At 40.2% G+C, this 13,203-nt stretch overlaps 1 pseudogene; it reads right to left on the bottom strand.

The window, feature by feature from the left end:
- Positions 1-9,997: 9,997 nt before the first annotated feature.
- LOC127421038 (sialidase-1-like) lies at positions 9,998-12,836 on the bottom strand (annotated as a pseudogene).
- Between the last annotated feature and the right edge of the window lie 367 nt (positions 12,837-13,203).

Raw genomic sequence — 13,203 nt, 5'->3', positions numbered from 1 at the left:
TAATGTTCATTTGTAGCCCTCCTATTTTAATGATTGATGTGATGTTATTTATACTATATCAATTTGACAATAGAAACAGAAATAATGCAGTCTGTTTCTCTAGTCATTACAAAATGTGGAATTCATCAAATGTGGAGACAGATGGTAAGACACCATCAATACTTACAATTATATTGGGGGCCTGGGTAGCTCAGCGAGTATTGATGCTGACTACCACCCCTGGAGTCACGAGTTCCAATCCAGGGTGTGCTGAGTGACTCCAGCCAGGTCTCTTAAGCAACCAAATTGGCCCGGTTGCTAGGGAAGGTAGAGTCACATGGGGTAACCTCCTCGTGGTTGCTATAATGTGTGGTTCTCACTCTCAGTGGGGTGCATGGTGGGTTGTGCGTGGATGCTGCGGAGAATAGCATGAAGCCTCCACATGCGCTATGTCTCTGCAGTAACGCGCTCAACAAGCCACGTGATAAGATGTGCGGATTGACGGTCTCAGACATGGAGGCAACTGAGATTCATCCTCCGCCACCCAGATAGAGGCGAGTTACTACGCCACAGTGAGGACTTAGAGGACATTGGAAATTGGGCATTCCAAATTGGGGAGAAAAATGGAGGAAAAAAATACTTACAATTATATTATTTAGCTATTTAACCTTGATATTTTACATTAATAAAAAAATTAAAAATAAATAGATTATTACAATATTTCTTGTTATAAAATTTTTTTTTTTTAGAAATAAGTTCCATTTTATTTATGTGCAATAACTAATGAAATCTAATACAATAATTACAGTAATCACCTTAGTATGATGTTACAAGATGGCGCCACGGATGGCAGCCTTAGTGTGGAGCTCTCCAATTCTTTTGTTGTTTTTGTTCTTTTGTCCTCTGTTTAGTAATTTTTTTCCAATCAGTTTTACCAGGGATGAACTGCTGAACATTTGGCAGCACATACCAGACAATCTTTTCCTGGTTTATGACTGTTCGGAAGTTTTGCTGGACATTTTAGTCAAAGGTGCAGCTGTGTTGTTCAAGCGCGCTATGAGACACAAATGAGGGAAGTGAGCCAGCACGCCGAGAACAGCGCGCCAGGTATTCATCTAGCGAATCTTCACTCTCTTCCTAACAAAACGGACAAACTACATCTCCTCACCCATACAAACAAGGACTTTTCAATCTCTGCTGCTTTGTGCTTCACAGAAACCTGGCTGAGTGAAGCCATTCCGTACAGCTTGTTACATCTGCCGGGCTATCAGCTGTTCAGAGCGGATCGCATTGCGGATTTAACGGGGAAAACGAGAGGCGGTGGAACATGCATTTACATCAATGAAAGTTGGTGTACAGATATAACAACGTTAATGAAGATGCGCTGTCATAATTTGGAAGTGCTCTTTATTAACTGTAAGCCTTACTACTCGTCACGGGAGTTTTCCTCGTTTATTTTGGTGAGTGTTTCTATTCCTCCACAAGCGTGTGTGAATGCAGCACTGCAACAGCTGACTGATCAGATCACGGACACAGAACAACAATTCCCGGACTAACTTATTATTATACTCGGTGATATTAACAGAGCAAATCTCACCTGTGAACTGCCAAAATACAGACAGCACATTACATGCCCCACCAGAGACAGAAATATACTGGATCACTGCTACACAACATTAAAGGATGCATATCAGTCTTTCCCTAGAGCAGCTTTGGGACTCTCTGACCACTGTCTGGTTCATCTTCTTCTGACCTACAGGAATAAACTAAAATATACTAAACCTGTAGTAAAGACTGTAAAAAGATGGACCAATGAAGCAGAGCTGGAACTACAAGCCTGCTTTGACTGCACTGATTGGAGTGATTTTGGAGCTGCAGACACCAATCTGGACGAGCTCACAGATACTATGACATCATATATCAGTTTCTGTGAGTATATGTGCATTCCTACTAGGACTTATTTAACATTGTTATGGGAATTTATGCTCATTCCACATGTCTTATAATTTTACAGTTTATTCTTCTGTGTTACTCATTGCTTTTAATGCTGTCCTCTGTTGAACTATGCTGTCCTCTATTTGAACTAATGTTCCATGTGTGTGTGTTGAAGACGTTTTTTTTTTTTACTCTAGTGTAGGTGTTAAGATAACAGCAAAGTTAACAACTTGAGACAATTAATAGCCAAAAGTCTCAGAGATGAAAGCAGGAGCAGCTGTGTTGTGGAGTTTGTGAAGGTGGGGGCTGCACTCCACAGATATTGATAAATAACCAATTAACAGAAGGTTCTGGGTTCACTCACCAAGAGAAAGCTTTGGCATTCCAAATGGTGACTGTGAAACATTTCTTGCAAGAAATTAAACTTACAGAAAGACAGTCTTTTGCTTCTGAGTCTTTTTATTGCAGAATTTCCACGACAATTTTGGCGTCCTTGGGTGGGCCGTCGGCTGATCCGACCAACGAACTCAGTGCTGAAGGAAAAAACCGTGCAAAGGCAGGGGTTGGAGTCCCCTGTGTCCGAACCTCCCCGGAAAAAGTGGGTGAAACGCGGTTTCCGGATAGCTGAAAACAGGGTTGGATCACCGCACAGCCCAAAGAACCGAGGTGGTTTACTAATGGGGCTTTTCCATTGCACGGTATGGCTCGAATCGACTTGACTCGACTCTGCTCGCTTTTTGGGGGTTTTCCACTGTGGATAGTACCTGGTACCTGGTACTTTTTTTAGTACCACCTCGGTCAAGGTTCCAAGCAAGCCGAGTCGATACTAAATGTGACGTCAAAATCCTGCAGATCATTGATTTGTCAGAGAGAATCGTCACTACCAGCATCACTGGATTTGCGACACGAGACATCGACCTGCTGGTTTTAAAGTTAGCAACAGCGATAGCAGTATCATTTGTTCACGCAACTTTCAAATTGTAAAAAGAAATGGCTGTGCACAAAATCACGCCGTGGTCAATAAATGAGGTGCAGACGTTCCTCTCGTTAGTAGCCGAGGAGAGGATCCAAGGAGAGCTGGATGGGGCGACACGAAACGAAAAATTCTTTCAGGAAGTGTCTCAGCTGTTGGCCGCACACAGCTACCAACAGTGTAGGGAAAAGTTAAAAAAAACGTAAAGGTGACTACAAAACCATCAAGGACCACAGCTGCCGGAGTGGTTCAAACAGAAGAAAGTGGAAAGGGTTCGACCAAATGGACGCTATCTATGGCAATAGACCTGTGAGCAATGGGAGGGAGAGAGCCCTGGACTCAGCCAAGGCGTTGTTGGAGTCCACAATGGAGGATGATACATTTTGTTATGTTAAATCTATATTCTGCTTGAAAGCTTCACTTTATTTAATTGACCAGCTACTAGAAAGCTTGCTTCTAAAACAACCAGGCCAATTTAACTGTTACACTTGTGTAAAATCACCATGCAACAACTGCTTTATGCAGCACAATGAGCTAGTAGCTAACAGCTAGCGGCAACTATGACGATCAGCCTATAATCCCACCCATGTTAAGGCTGCACTAAACTGCAGTGGAAAAACAAGCTCAGAAAAGTAAAGCAAGCAGAGTTGAGTCGAGTCAAACCGTAACGTGCAGTGGAAAAGTGCCATAAGATCGACTCAAGCATGACTTCTCTTTCTGGTAAGAGGAAACATCTTATAAGACATTTTGGGTAAAGGGCAGTGATCTAAATAATTCAGGGAATTATTTTGGCCTACGGGTCACTAGGGCAGGTCAAGGGAGACCGCTAGAGAATCATTCGAGTACTCTAGTCACTAGGGCCGGGACGCTCCACTAGTTGTAAATTTTATAACTAGGGCTGTTGCAGTGACACTGCTAGTTGGACAGTATGGGTTCAAACAAAAGCAAAAATGGGGATAATTTTATTGTAGGTTAACCCAATTTGAGTTCTCCAAATTGTAAGTACATAATAACTAATTATGGCAATGGATGTTGTGATCAACTATGAATCTGGGTAGTGGAGTGTGGGATTCCTAAAATAGGGAGTTTCAGTATGAGGCAGCTCAAACAACTTAGAGAGAAGTTAGAAGAAAAGGAAAAAATAAGTAGGGAGGAACATAACAATATGTCAAAAAGGAAACAATAGAAGAATGTAATTTTTCAAGCAGACTGGAAAGCATATGCAGACTGGCTGACAAAAACAAATTTGAGGGAAAGGAAAATGCAGGCAGGGACAGGAAAAACTAACAAATTGTCTCAGTGTTTGAAATATTCAGACGATCCTGATTTGAACTCAGTTCCCCCATGATGTTGCCCAGAGGAATACGGGTTACAGGAGGGGCAGCACAGTGGATCAGTGTCACCATCTGCCCCAGTATTTCCAGCAGAACCCGAAAAGCAACCCCTTCCCTATAATGGGGACCCCGGATCGCCTGTAACGACATGCCTACATAGCAAACAAGGGGTGTCCAAATTGACAGTTGAACTCTCTCCCCGTGCAGCAACAGTCCAAATGCCGCAGATTCCGGTGGCAGCTGGAAATGGTGAGGTTCAGTATGTATATCAACCATGGACTTTTACTGATATCAAAGAAGTCGCCCAAACATTGCCTGATGTGGAGGAAGCTGGGGGGGGGGGGGGAGAATGTGCAGCAGTTGAAAGAGTTAATCTCACAGTTTCGACCCTCCACTGGAGAAATATGGAGATTACTGGGTACGCAAATGAAGCTCAAATGGGGATGGGTATCGTCAGGATTCCCCAACCAGGATCTCCCATATGATGAAGAACATGGCTCGGGGTACACACATTCAGTGAACGACCTGATGAACAGCATCAGAACTACATTCCAGAGGTGCATGGTTCTCCGTAAAATATCAGCATGCAAACAAGGACCAAATGAAAATGTGTACGATTTTCTGGCTTGCCTCACTGAAATGCACACCGTTCACAGTGGTATTGAAAAGCCACCCAGACACTATCGATATGTCACCTTGGGAAGTGCATTTGCACTTCCGTTTTGTTGAAGGACTGAGAACTGATATCAGAGCACATGTGCGTGAACACTGTGTTGACTGTGATACTGGTAGACAGGCTGATGTTGAAAAATATGCTGTACATGCTGAGAAAGCTCTGAATGAGAAAACAAAGAGAAAAGAAAACAATATGGCAACACGCCTGCAAATGGCTCAGCTGAATGCCTTTGAAGCACAGGGATCCCATGCAGGGAGGGGCAGAGAGAAAGTTAGGGGAAGAGGAGCACGAATGAGGGGTGGATCCAGAGGGTGTGGAACTCCAAAAATGGGAAATGTTTCACATGCGGGTCCATGGAGCACTGGACTAGAGAATGCCTTAAGAAGAAAAAAGAGGGAGGTTGTTTCATTTGTGGTGCACTTGAACATTGGGCAAAAGAATGTCCTAAGAACAAAGAACATTCAAAACCAGCATTTAAGGGACCAGCAGAGCACGAAGAGGATTCTGATTGACTGGCTTGGGGACTGGGAATGGATCAGGTGACATCTGAAGGACAACAGCAACATACATCAACACGTGAGTAAAATCAAAACACACACACACACATGTGCATGACACACAGGGAACAAAATACATCATGTTTTCTAATGGGGCCTATAGGGCGATGCCAAAGTTAACATTGACAGTAAGAAACACCCCAATAACATTTTTGGTAGATTCGGGTGCCACAGAGTCAGTAATAATGACAAAGGAATTTCAAACTAAGCCAAAATTAAGTGGCAGGTTTGTGAAAACTATTGGGGTTACAGGGAACATAGCAAAAGAATATTATACCACACCTTTGTCTGTGACTGACAATTTCAAGGGCAATATCAAACATTCTTTCTTGCTGTCTGATTGCTGCCCAGTGAATTTGCTGGGTCACGATTTAATGTGTGCTTTGGGCATCAGTTTAATACCAGGAGCTTCAGGGGTAGTTGTGGCCAGGAAGAAACACTGTTATATGCTTATGAATGGCAATTGACTGAAAGTGAAAAATGCACAGTTGGCAGTGAGGTTTTGGAATTGGCATACACACATATGAGGCAGGAAGGAACTGATTTTATAGAAGGTAATTCATTACACTGTACTGCATTTGTGTCAGATGGACCAGATGAACAGTATGAGAAGGGTTGGTTTAGAAAACCTTTACAAAAGCATTGGCTGAAAACAGATTGGTTGTTTTGGAATGAAGAGTGCAGCTGCCCAGTATTGCAGAAGAGACACAATATTGGGTACCCAATGCCAGACCACACATTTCAAAACGGGGATTTTGTGCCCTGCCCAACATCTCCAGTGTGCACTCCAATTTCTGTTGGCCAGCAAGTAGAATAGAGATTTGTACAAGATCTAAAAGCTGTGAATGCAGCTTTGCATGCTCGAGCTCCAAATGTGCCAAACCCACACACTATATTGTCACAAGTGCCTGCTACCAGCAGATGGTTTTCCATTGTTGATTTGTCAAATGCTTTTTTCAGCATTCCAGTTGATAAAGGTTCGCAATACTGGTTTGCTTTTTCATTTGAGGGGAAAACATACACATGGACCCAATTGGCTCAAGGGTACTGTGAAAGTACAGCAATATATAATGCAGCATCGAAAGAAATGTTAAAGTGACCAGTGTGTATAAAACCACTTTTAACATCTTCGCTGCTACCCAGGCTCACCAGGGAAACACTTATGTTTACACCTATATACATTTCCTGTGTATATTAATTATTAACGTCCTCATGCCCTTAATGTCCTGTACTGTTTGCCCTGAATTTTTTCTTTGCACTGTTTTCTGTACTGTTGCACTATGTGTGTTAATTGTCTGTAAAGTATATGTTGAAAGTATATGCAAAGTATATGTATAGTATATAAGCTAGATAGGTCTATGTGTAATGTCTATATATGTAGCACCGTGGTCCTGCGAGGCATGGCATTTCGTCCCCTTGTATGTCTCTACATATAGAGGAATGACAATAAAGCTCACTTGACTTGACTTGAAACACTTGACAGCATCAAATTAAAAGGAGGAAGTGCAATATGTAGGCGATTTGATGATTTGCTGTACTGTCTTAAACCCAGCTACCCTTCTTCCCACAGCTGATGATGGAGAACAACATGACTGTGTAGCTGCAATAACTTCTGTTTGTTCCTCTTGGCCAGAGTTGAGGACCAGCAAAAGTGTCTGTATGTCTGTACAGTCTGTCCTACGCACTTCATTAACAGTCTGGTTTGGTTCAGCTATGAAATCGGACATCAGAAAACTACAAAGGACAGTTCGGACTGCTGAGCGGATTATTGGTTGCCCCCTGCCCACCCTTCAAGAACTGTACACTTCCAGAGTGAGGAAAAGGGTTAGGAAAATCACTCAGGACCCCACTCACCCAGCCCACTACCTCTTTGAACTGTTGCCTTCTGGTTGGCGCTACAGAGCACTGAGCACCAGAACTGTCAGACACAAGAACAGTTTTTTCCCTCAGGCTATCCATCTCATGAACAGTTAAAACTGCCCCATTGAGCAATAATTTTGTGCAATACACAGCTTAGTCTATTTATATTTATCCAACATATCCTAACTCATTCGCACTCAATCACCATGTGCTACAAGGATGGATTTAACTGTTGCGCACCTTGTCTGTGTTTACATCAGCATCTCCCGCTGAACGAGTTTTCATGCGCGCCTTCCCAAGAACGTCAATGGGGAGAATACGGTGGAGGACGCCGCATGTATAAAGTTGCACCCCTTCCCCCATTCGGGTTTAACACTCAAAAAATCTGCTCACATGAACTATAACGCGATGGGTGTATGACATGAGAAGATGGTCAGAGGTGTCATACAAGATATTTTTAATGACTTTGTGTTGTCGCTTGGAGTTTCATGAGCACAGAGGCATATCAGTACGTCCACAGCGTGAAGGTAGGATCTTGTGAATTTCTGAATTAAGTACTATTGTTTTAAAATCTCCCCGCTCTGCTTCCAGTTGTTATTACATCCCCTGAACACTTTTAAATACACATGATAACTTTTGACAACTCTATAACCTGTAAATCCACTTCGATAGCTAATTACACATTGACATAAACACCACAGAAATCTATAAAGAAAACGCTAGACCGGAAGATCAAAGACAAAATTCTTAAGATGGCTGCAAGCTATATAATCTAGCACATAAGTTGAACAGAATTATACATAGGAAAGTTATGAAATTTGGCACTCTGATAGAGGACACTCTCAAATATATCTGACCCGAATTTGGGGTCTGTAACTCATGCCCTCTAGTGCTACCAGCTGTTCAAAATTTAACTTACGTTTTGGCCTATAACTTTTAAACCGTACCAAACCCCTGATTATGATTTTAACCTCCGGCCAATTTTTTGCTCCACCCCCTAGATTTTCTGCCATTTAATAGAAATAGAAAATTATGCAGCTGGCCTCTTTAGATTCCTTGGGTCATGCTGAGTACGATGATACCCAATATGCCATGGTCGGCCATACTTCCTGTCCACAATTTTGAATTTTCATTATTCATTTAATTGTATTATTTTTTCCATCTTCCACTCTTGAGTCTGCAGCAGCCCATAGAACAGTACTTAGGGAAGTTATGAAATTTGGCACACTGATAGAGGACATCCTGAATTATAACTGACCCAAATTTGGGGTCTCTAACTCATCCCTTCTAGCGCCACCAACTGTTAAAATTTTCACACGTTTCAGCCTATAACTTTTGAACCATGAGGCCTAGAAACAAAACTCTTTTCCCTCTGATTCCTTGGGTAATGCCTGATAAGGAAATGTGGCATAATTTTTCAGCTCCGCCCACTCGATTTTCCGCAATTTTGAATTTTACAAAAAACATGCTTTTTCGTAGTCCTCCTAGACCGTTTGTCTGATTCATTCGAAATTTGTTGTGTATCATCTAGGGACAGTGCTGACAAAAAGGGCTTTTTGATAGACCACACCATTTGTGAATAACGTTTCAACGAATCTGAGTATGTGCACGCCAAAATGAACGTGAGGCTATAACTACGCAATGCATTAGCGATGAAACTTTCTACATTTCATCACAAGCATGCCCTGAGGATACCTGCAGTGTTTTCCACAGTGCCACCTAGTGCTCAGGAGGTATGGAAAAATTGCTATTTTTACTTATAAGAAGTTTGGCCTAAAATTGTGAGGCTGGTCTCCTTAGATTCCTTGGGTCATGCTGAATACTCTGATACCAAATTTGCCATGGTAATTGGAATTGACAGGCAGGAATTTGGCCAATAGTTGCTGCAAGCCTCTTATAATTGACCAATTGTTGTGCGAGAAGGCGGGACTTACAAATAGGGGTTAAAGCAATGCAAATATGCGTGCAAACACAATGAAGTATGTACATCATAATGCAACTAAAGCCGAATCCCGGACATTTTCTCAAATTTAGAAATCCCGGCCAGACGCTTTTTTAAGGTCTGAAAAAGAGGACATGTCCGGGAAAAAGAGGACATATGGTCACCCTAAATTAATTGAAAACCTACTTTTGAAACTCCTCCTAGGATGTATGTCCGATTCGCACAAAATTGGTTGTGTATCATCTAGGTACATTCACGACAAAAAATTCTCAAAAGCTTACTGATCGAAACGGTTCTCGAATATCGCGCCAACTAATTTGATGGCATGTCGCCAAAAAGCATCTGAGGCTTTATCTCTCAATACTTTGCAGTATTTTCATGAAACTGTCATAATGACTGCACCCTGACCTCACTATATACATTTGGTGACAGCGCCACCTACTGGCCAGTTATAATAGATTGTATTTAAATTTGAGCATTTCTATTTGTTTTTTATGCTACTTTTCTTAAAATCATAATCAGTGATACTTCCTTACATGCTGTTGATGTGCTTGGCTCCGGTATTGCTGCTTGAAGCTATATTTATTATTATTTACCCTGTTTTAGTTCTGTCTATAATTTCCATTGGTGACAGAAACAACAATTGTGCTTCATGGTACACTTGCCATTGTACCAGACAAAATAATATCATCATTCTGTATTTACTTACTAAAATGTACAAATTTATTTAATAATGTGTCTCTGTGTAATTCAATTAATCAAGTGAAAATACAAATGAATGAGCATCAAGCCTAATAAAGTAAGCCTTTTAGGAGGCAGTCAAGACAGGCTTACGTATTTAAAAGTCACTTTCAGTAGACTGTTATTACAATAAATGGCTAGCATCTAAACACAAAACTTCTATGGACATAAAAGGACCATTTTTTTTCTTTCTTTTTTTTCTGTAAAGCAGATTTGGTAAACCATTTAACCTGAATCACATAAAAATACACTTAAGACTTAAACATATATTTTAGGACTTATCACAAGTCCTTGTGTCTTCCAGTTTATGTCAGTAATAGAGGGCTCTTTCAGTTTAACCAAAACCCAGGATAACTGGAGAAATACCTTGAGGTTATTGCAATTCAAGACTTAGAAAACAGTCATTGTTATGCATATTAAACAACTTTATCTTCTGATATGAATATTAGCTTCAGCTGCATTACTGTACACAACATAAAATAATTTAAAAGAACAAGTAAAAAGATCAACAAGAGAAACAGGACCTGAGCTGTTTAAAAACAATCAAACAGTACGGCCTCAAGAAACCCATGTGCAATTGCAGGTGCAGCTATCAAACTGCAGGAAACAGATTAATATTTTCACTATAAATTCATGAATATTGTCAAGACACTTCTATTCTAGTAAGTTTGTGCAATGGAGTGAGACCAGTGAATGCAATCATAACTGTATCAAAATTATATAAGTGTCACACTAAACCTGGATTTCTGATTCTTTTTGGAGTAGTTTATGTCATGATCATGATTTTTTGTCACGATCTAATTTAGACCTTAGACATTGTGCATTGTTTTGACCAGTCGGAAATCCAAAATTATTGGAAAAAATTTTTAAAGTCCAAATTGTCCCTTTTTCTTAGCTCTTCATCCTGTATGTTATTTGCCTCCATACAGATGGATTTTAGCAAAAGAGATGGTCTCAAAATATTCTTTATGGCCCTTTTCATAAATGACAAAGATGTATTTCTTGTCTTCAGGAGAATCCCCTTTGAATGATGTTATAGAGGAATAACCACTTGGCCCTGACCAGATCTGAACCGCCTCCTTTTTCCATGACATTCCGTCAGTGAAAGACCAGCGAAGAGTCAGATTGATCCCTGTAAAAGAGTTGAGACACTTAAGAAACTTAAATGAGGATTTAACTTATCTATTTAAAAAAAAAAAAGAAAAAAAGACTTTCACTGTTCCTCACTCTGTTGAGCATTGGCTGGACTGGTGAAATACATAACTCCTTTTTTCTGCAGGGCACCGGCTGCAACAGCAGGGTCCACCAGTGTTTTTTTCAAACACTAACTCCTCCACGGGCAGAGACTCTCCTCCATCCAGAATCCGCACTACTATTCAACAGCGGCAGTGGTAGTTGTTCTGGTTGCGTACAATGATGATTATGCTTCCGTCCTGCAGTTCCACTGGCTGAGTTATGGCAGACAGAAAAGAATGCCATGAGAGATAATGTGTTCAGCCAAATGGAGAGTCTACAGTTTTGGTCACTTGCAAAGAAAAACAGCTTTTCTCATGAAATCTTTGTCTGCGGAACTCTGCAGATTTCCACAGAATTGTAATGCCTCTCATTCACGAAATTAGAACACACTGGTTCTTGTATTTTTTGACCATTACATTTATTTGGTTAATTTAATTTCATCTATCCAAAAAAGTGTATGGTAGTAGTCTCAGCTCTGTTTAAGCCTACCTATATTTCTCCATCTCATTATCCACCCAATAGCTCTGCTGCTCCAGTTCCCATGATTTGAGCGTTACTGATAAAATGAAGCATGACACTTTTACATTCACACTTAAATCTACCAGATTTCCCATTAAAAAGAGGGTATTAAATTATTCAAAATTAAATTAATAAATACTTAAATAAACCAATAAATAGATGGTGAAAATAAACAAATACATAATGAAAAAAGCGTTAAAATCAATAAATTAAACAGTAAATCACTACATGAATGTATAAATGTCCATTGTATTTCATTTTAGCACTAGTTTGCATCAATTTTCATTTTGCCATTATCTTTGAGTTTATTTTTCATTGAAGAATCAGCTTTGTGGCTTTTCATATTTCAGGTTAACGCTTATCGGCACCTTTCAAAATCAACGTTTCGATAACTGTAACCCTGAAAATGAAAACACAAAGCTCAATTACACCTCCTAGTACATCTAGCGCTCTGCACATGTGTCAAGCACTATGAAGTTATTGTGTATTTTGTGAATTATTTAATTTAATTTGATTAATTTGGCAATCCATTAAAAAACAAAAAAAACAATAACATGACAAGCAACACTGACATGATGTTACAATCCCTGATGAGCTGGAGGCAGTCATATGGCTCTTGTGACTGTTTATATAAACTATGACTGCAATTTTCTACCATGCGAAGACAAGCATCTTAGATAAACAAAAGGTGACAGCTAATGTGTCCACATATATATTATAGGCCAATGCAAAAAGTTGCTTCAAATGTGACCATTGCCACAAAACTCCTTCAGGAGGGACCAGAACGCTACTACAAGTGACCTATTTAGACTTCAACGGCTCAAAACGAGCATTTAACATGGCATGGGGGATTGTTAAACCTGACATACTGTTAAGAAATGCTTCTTATGTGATCAAAACATTATAAAGGCCAAAAACCTTATGACTAAATTCAATAAAGTCTACTAGATTCAAGTGAGCTTGAACATTTCAGTCACATTTATGAAATATTGAGAAGTTTTCTAGCTATTACCTGACACTCAGTCCAGAGCTTGTTTAGGCTGGTTGTAAGACAGAGCAGCTCCATATCTCCAAGATTTACCATTGTCATCACTCAGGATGCAGAAGACTCCATCACCAGCAGTGGAACCGTGACCACACACCACCAAACATAATAATATAGTAATAATTAATACAAGAAATTAGTATATTAATGGTATAGATAGTATACGTATAATAGTATAAAGTGTCTATAAAATACAATGCTTATCCGTTGTTTAAAATGGCCTGTTTTATATTTCAGTTACATAACCAGAAAAATAAAAAGCCAAAACCATCTCATAAACATTTGACAAAAGGAGGTCATGCTTTTGCGTTCTTAATGAAAATGGTAATTCACACCTGTATACCAAAGCCTGGTCCAGGAGCAAAGCTCTTCACCCCCAGCTCGATGGAGAGGTTTTATGGGGCGC

This window comes from Myxocyprinus asiaticus, chromosome 30 (genome assembly GCF_019703515.2).
Source record: "Myxocyprinus asiaticus isolate MX2 ecotype Aquarium Trade chromosome 30, UBuf_Myxa_2, whole genome shotgun sequence".
Lineage (NCBI taxonomy): Eukaryota > Metazoa > Chordata > Actinopteri > Cypriniformes > Catostomidae > Myxocyprinus > Myxocyprinus asiaticus.
This window is presented reverse-complemented; position numbering and strand designations above follow the sequence as displayed.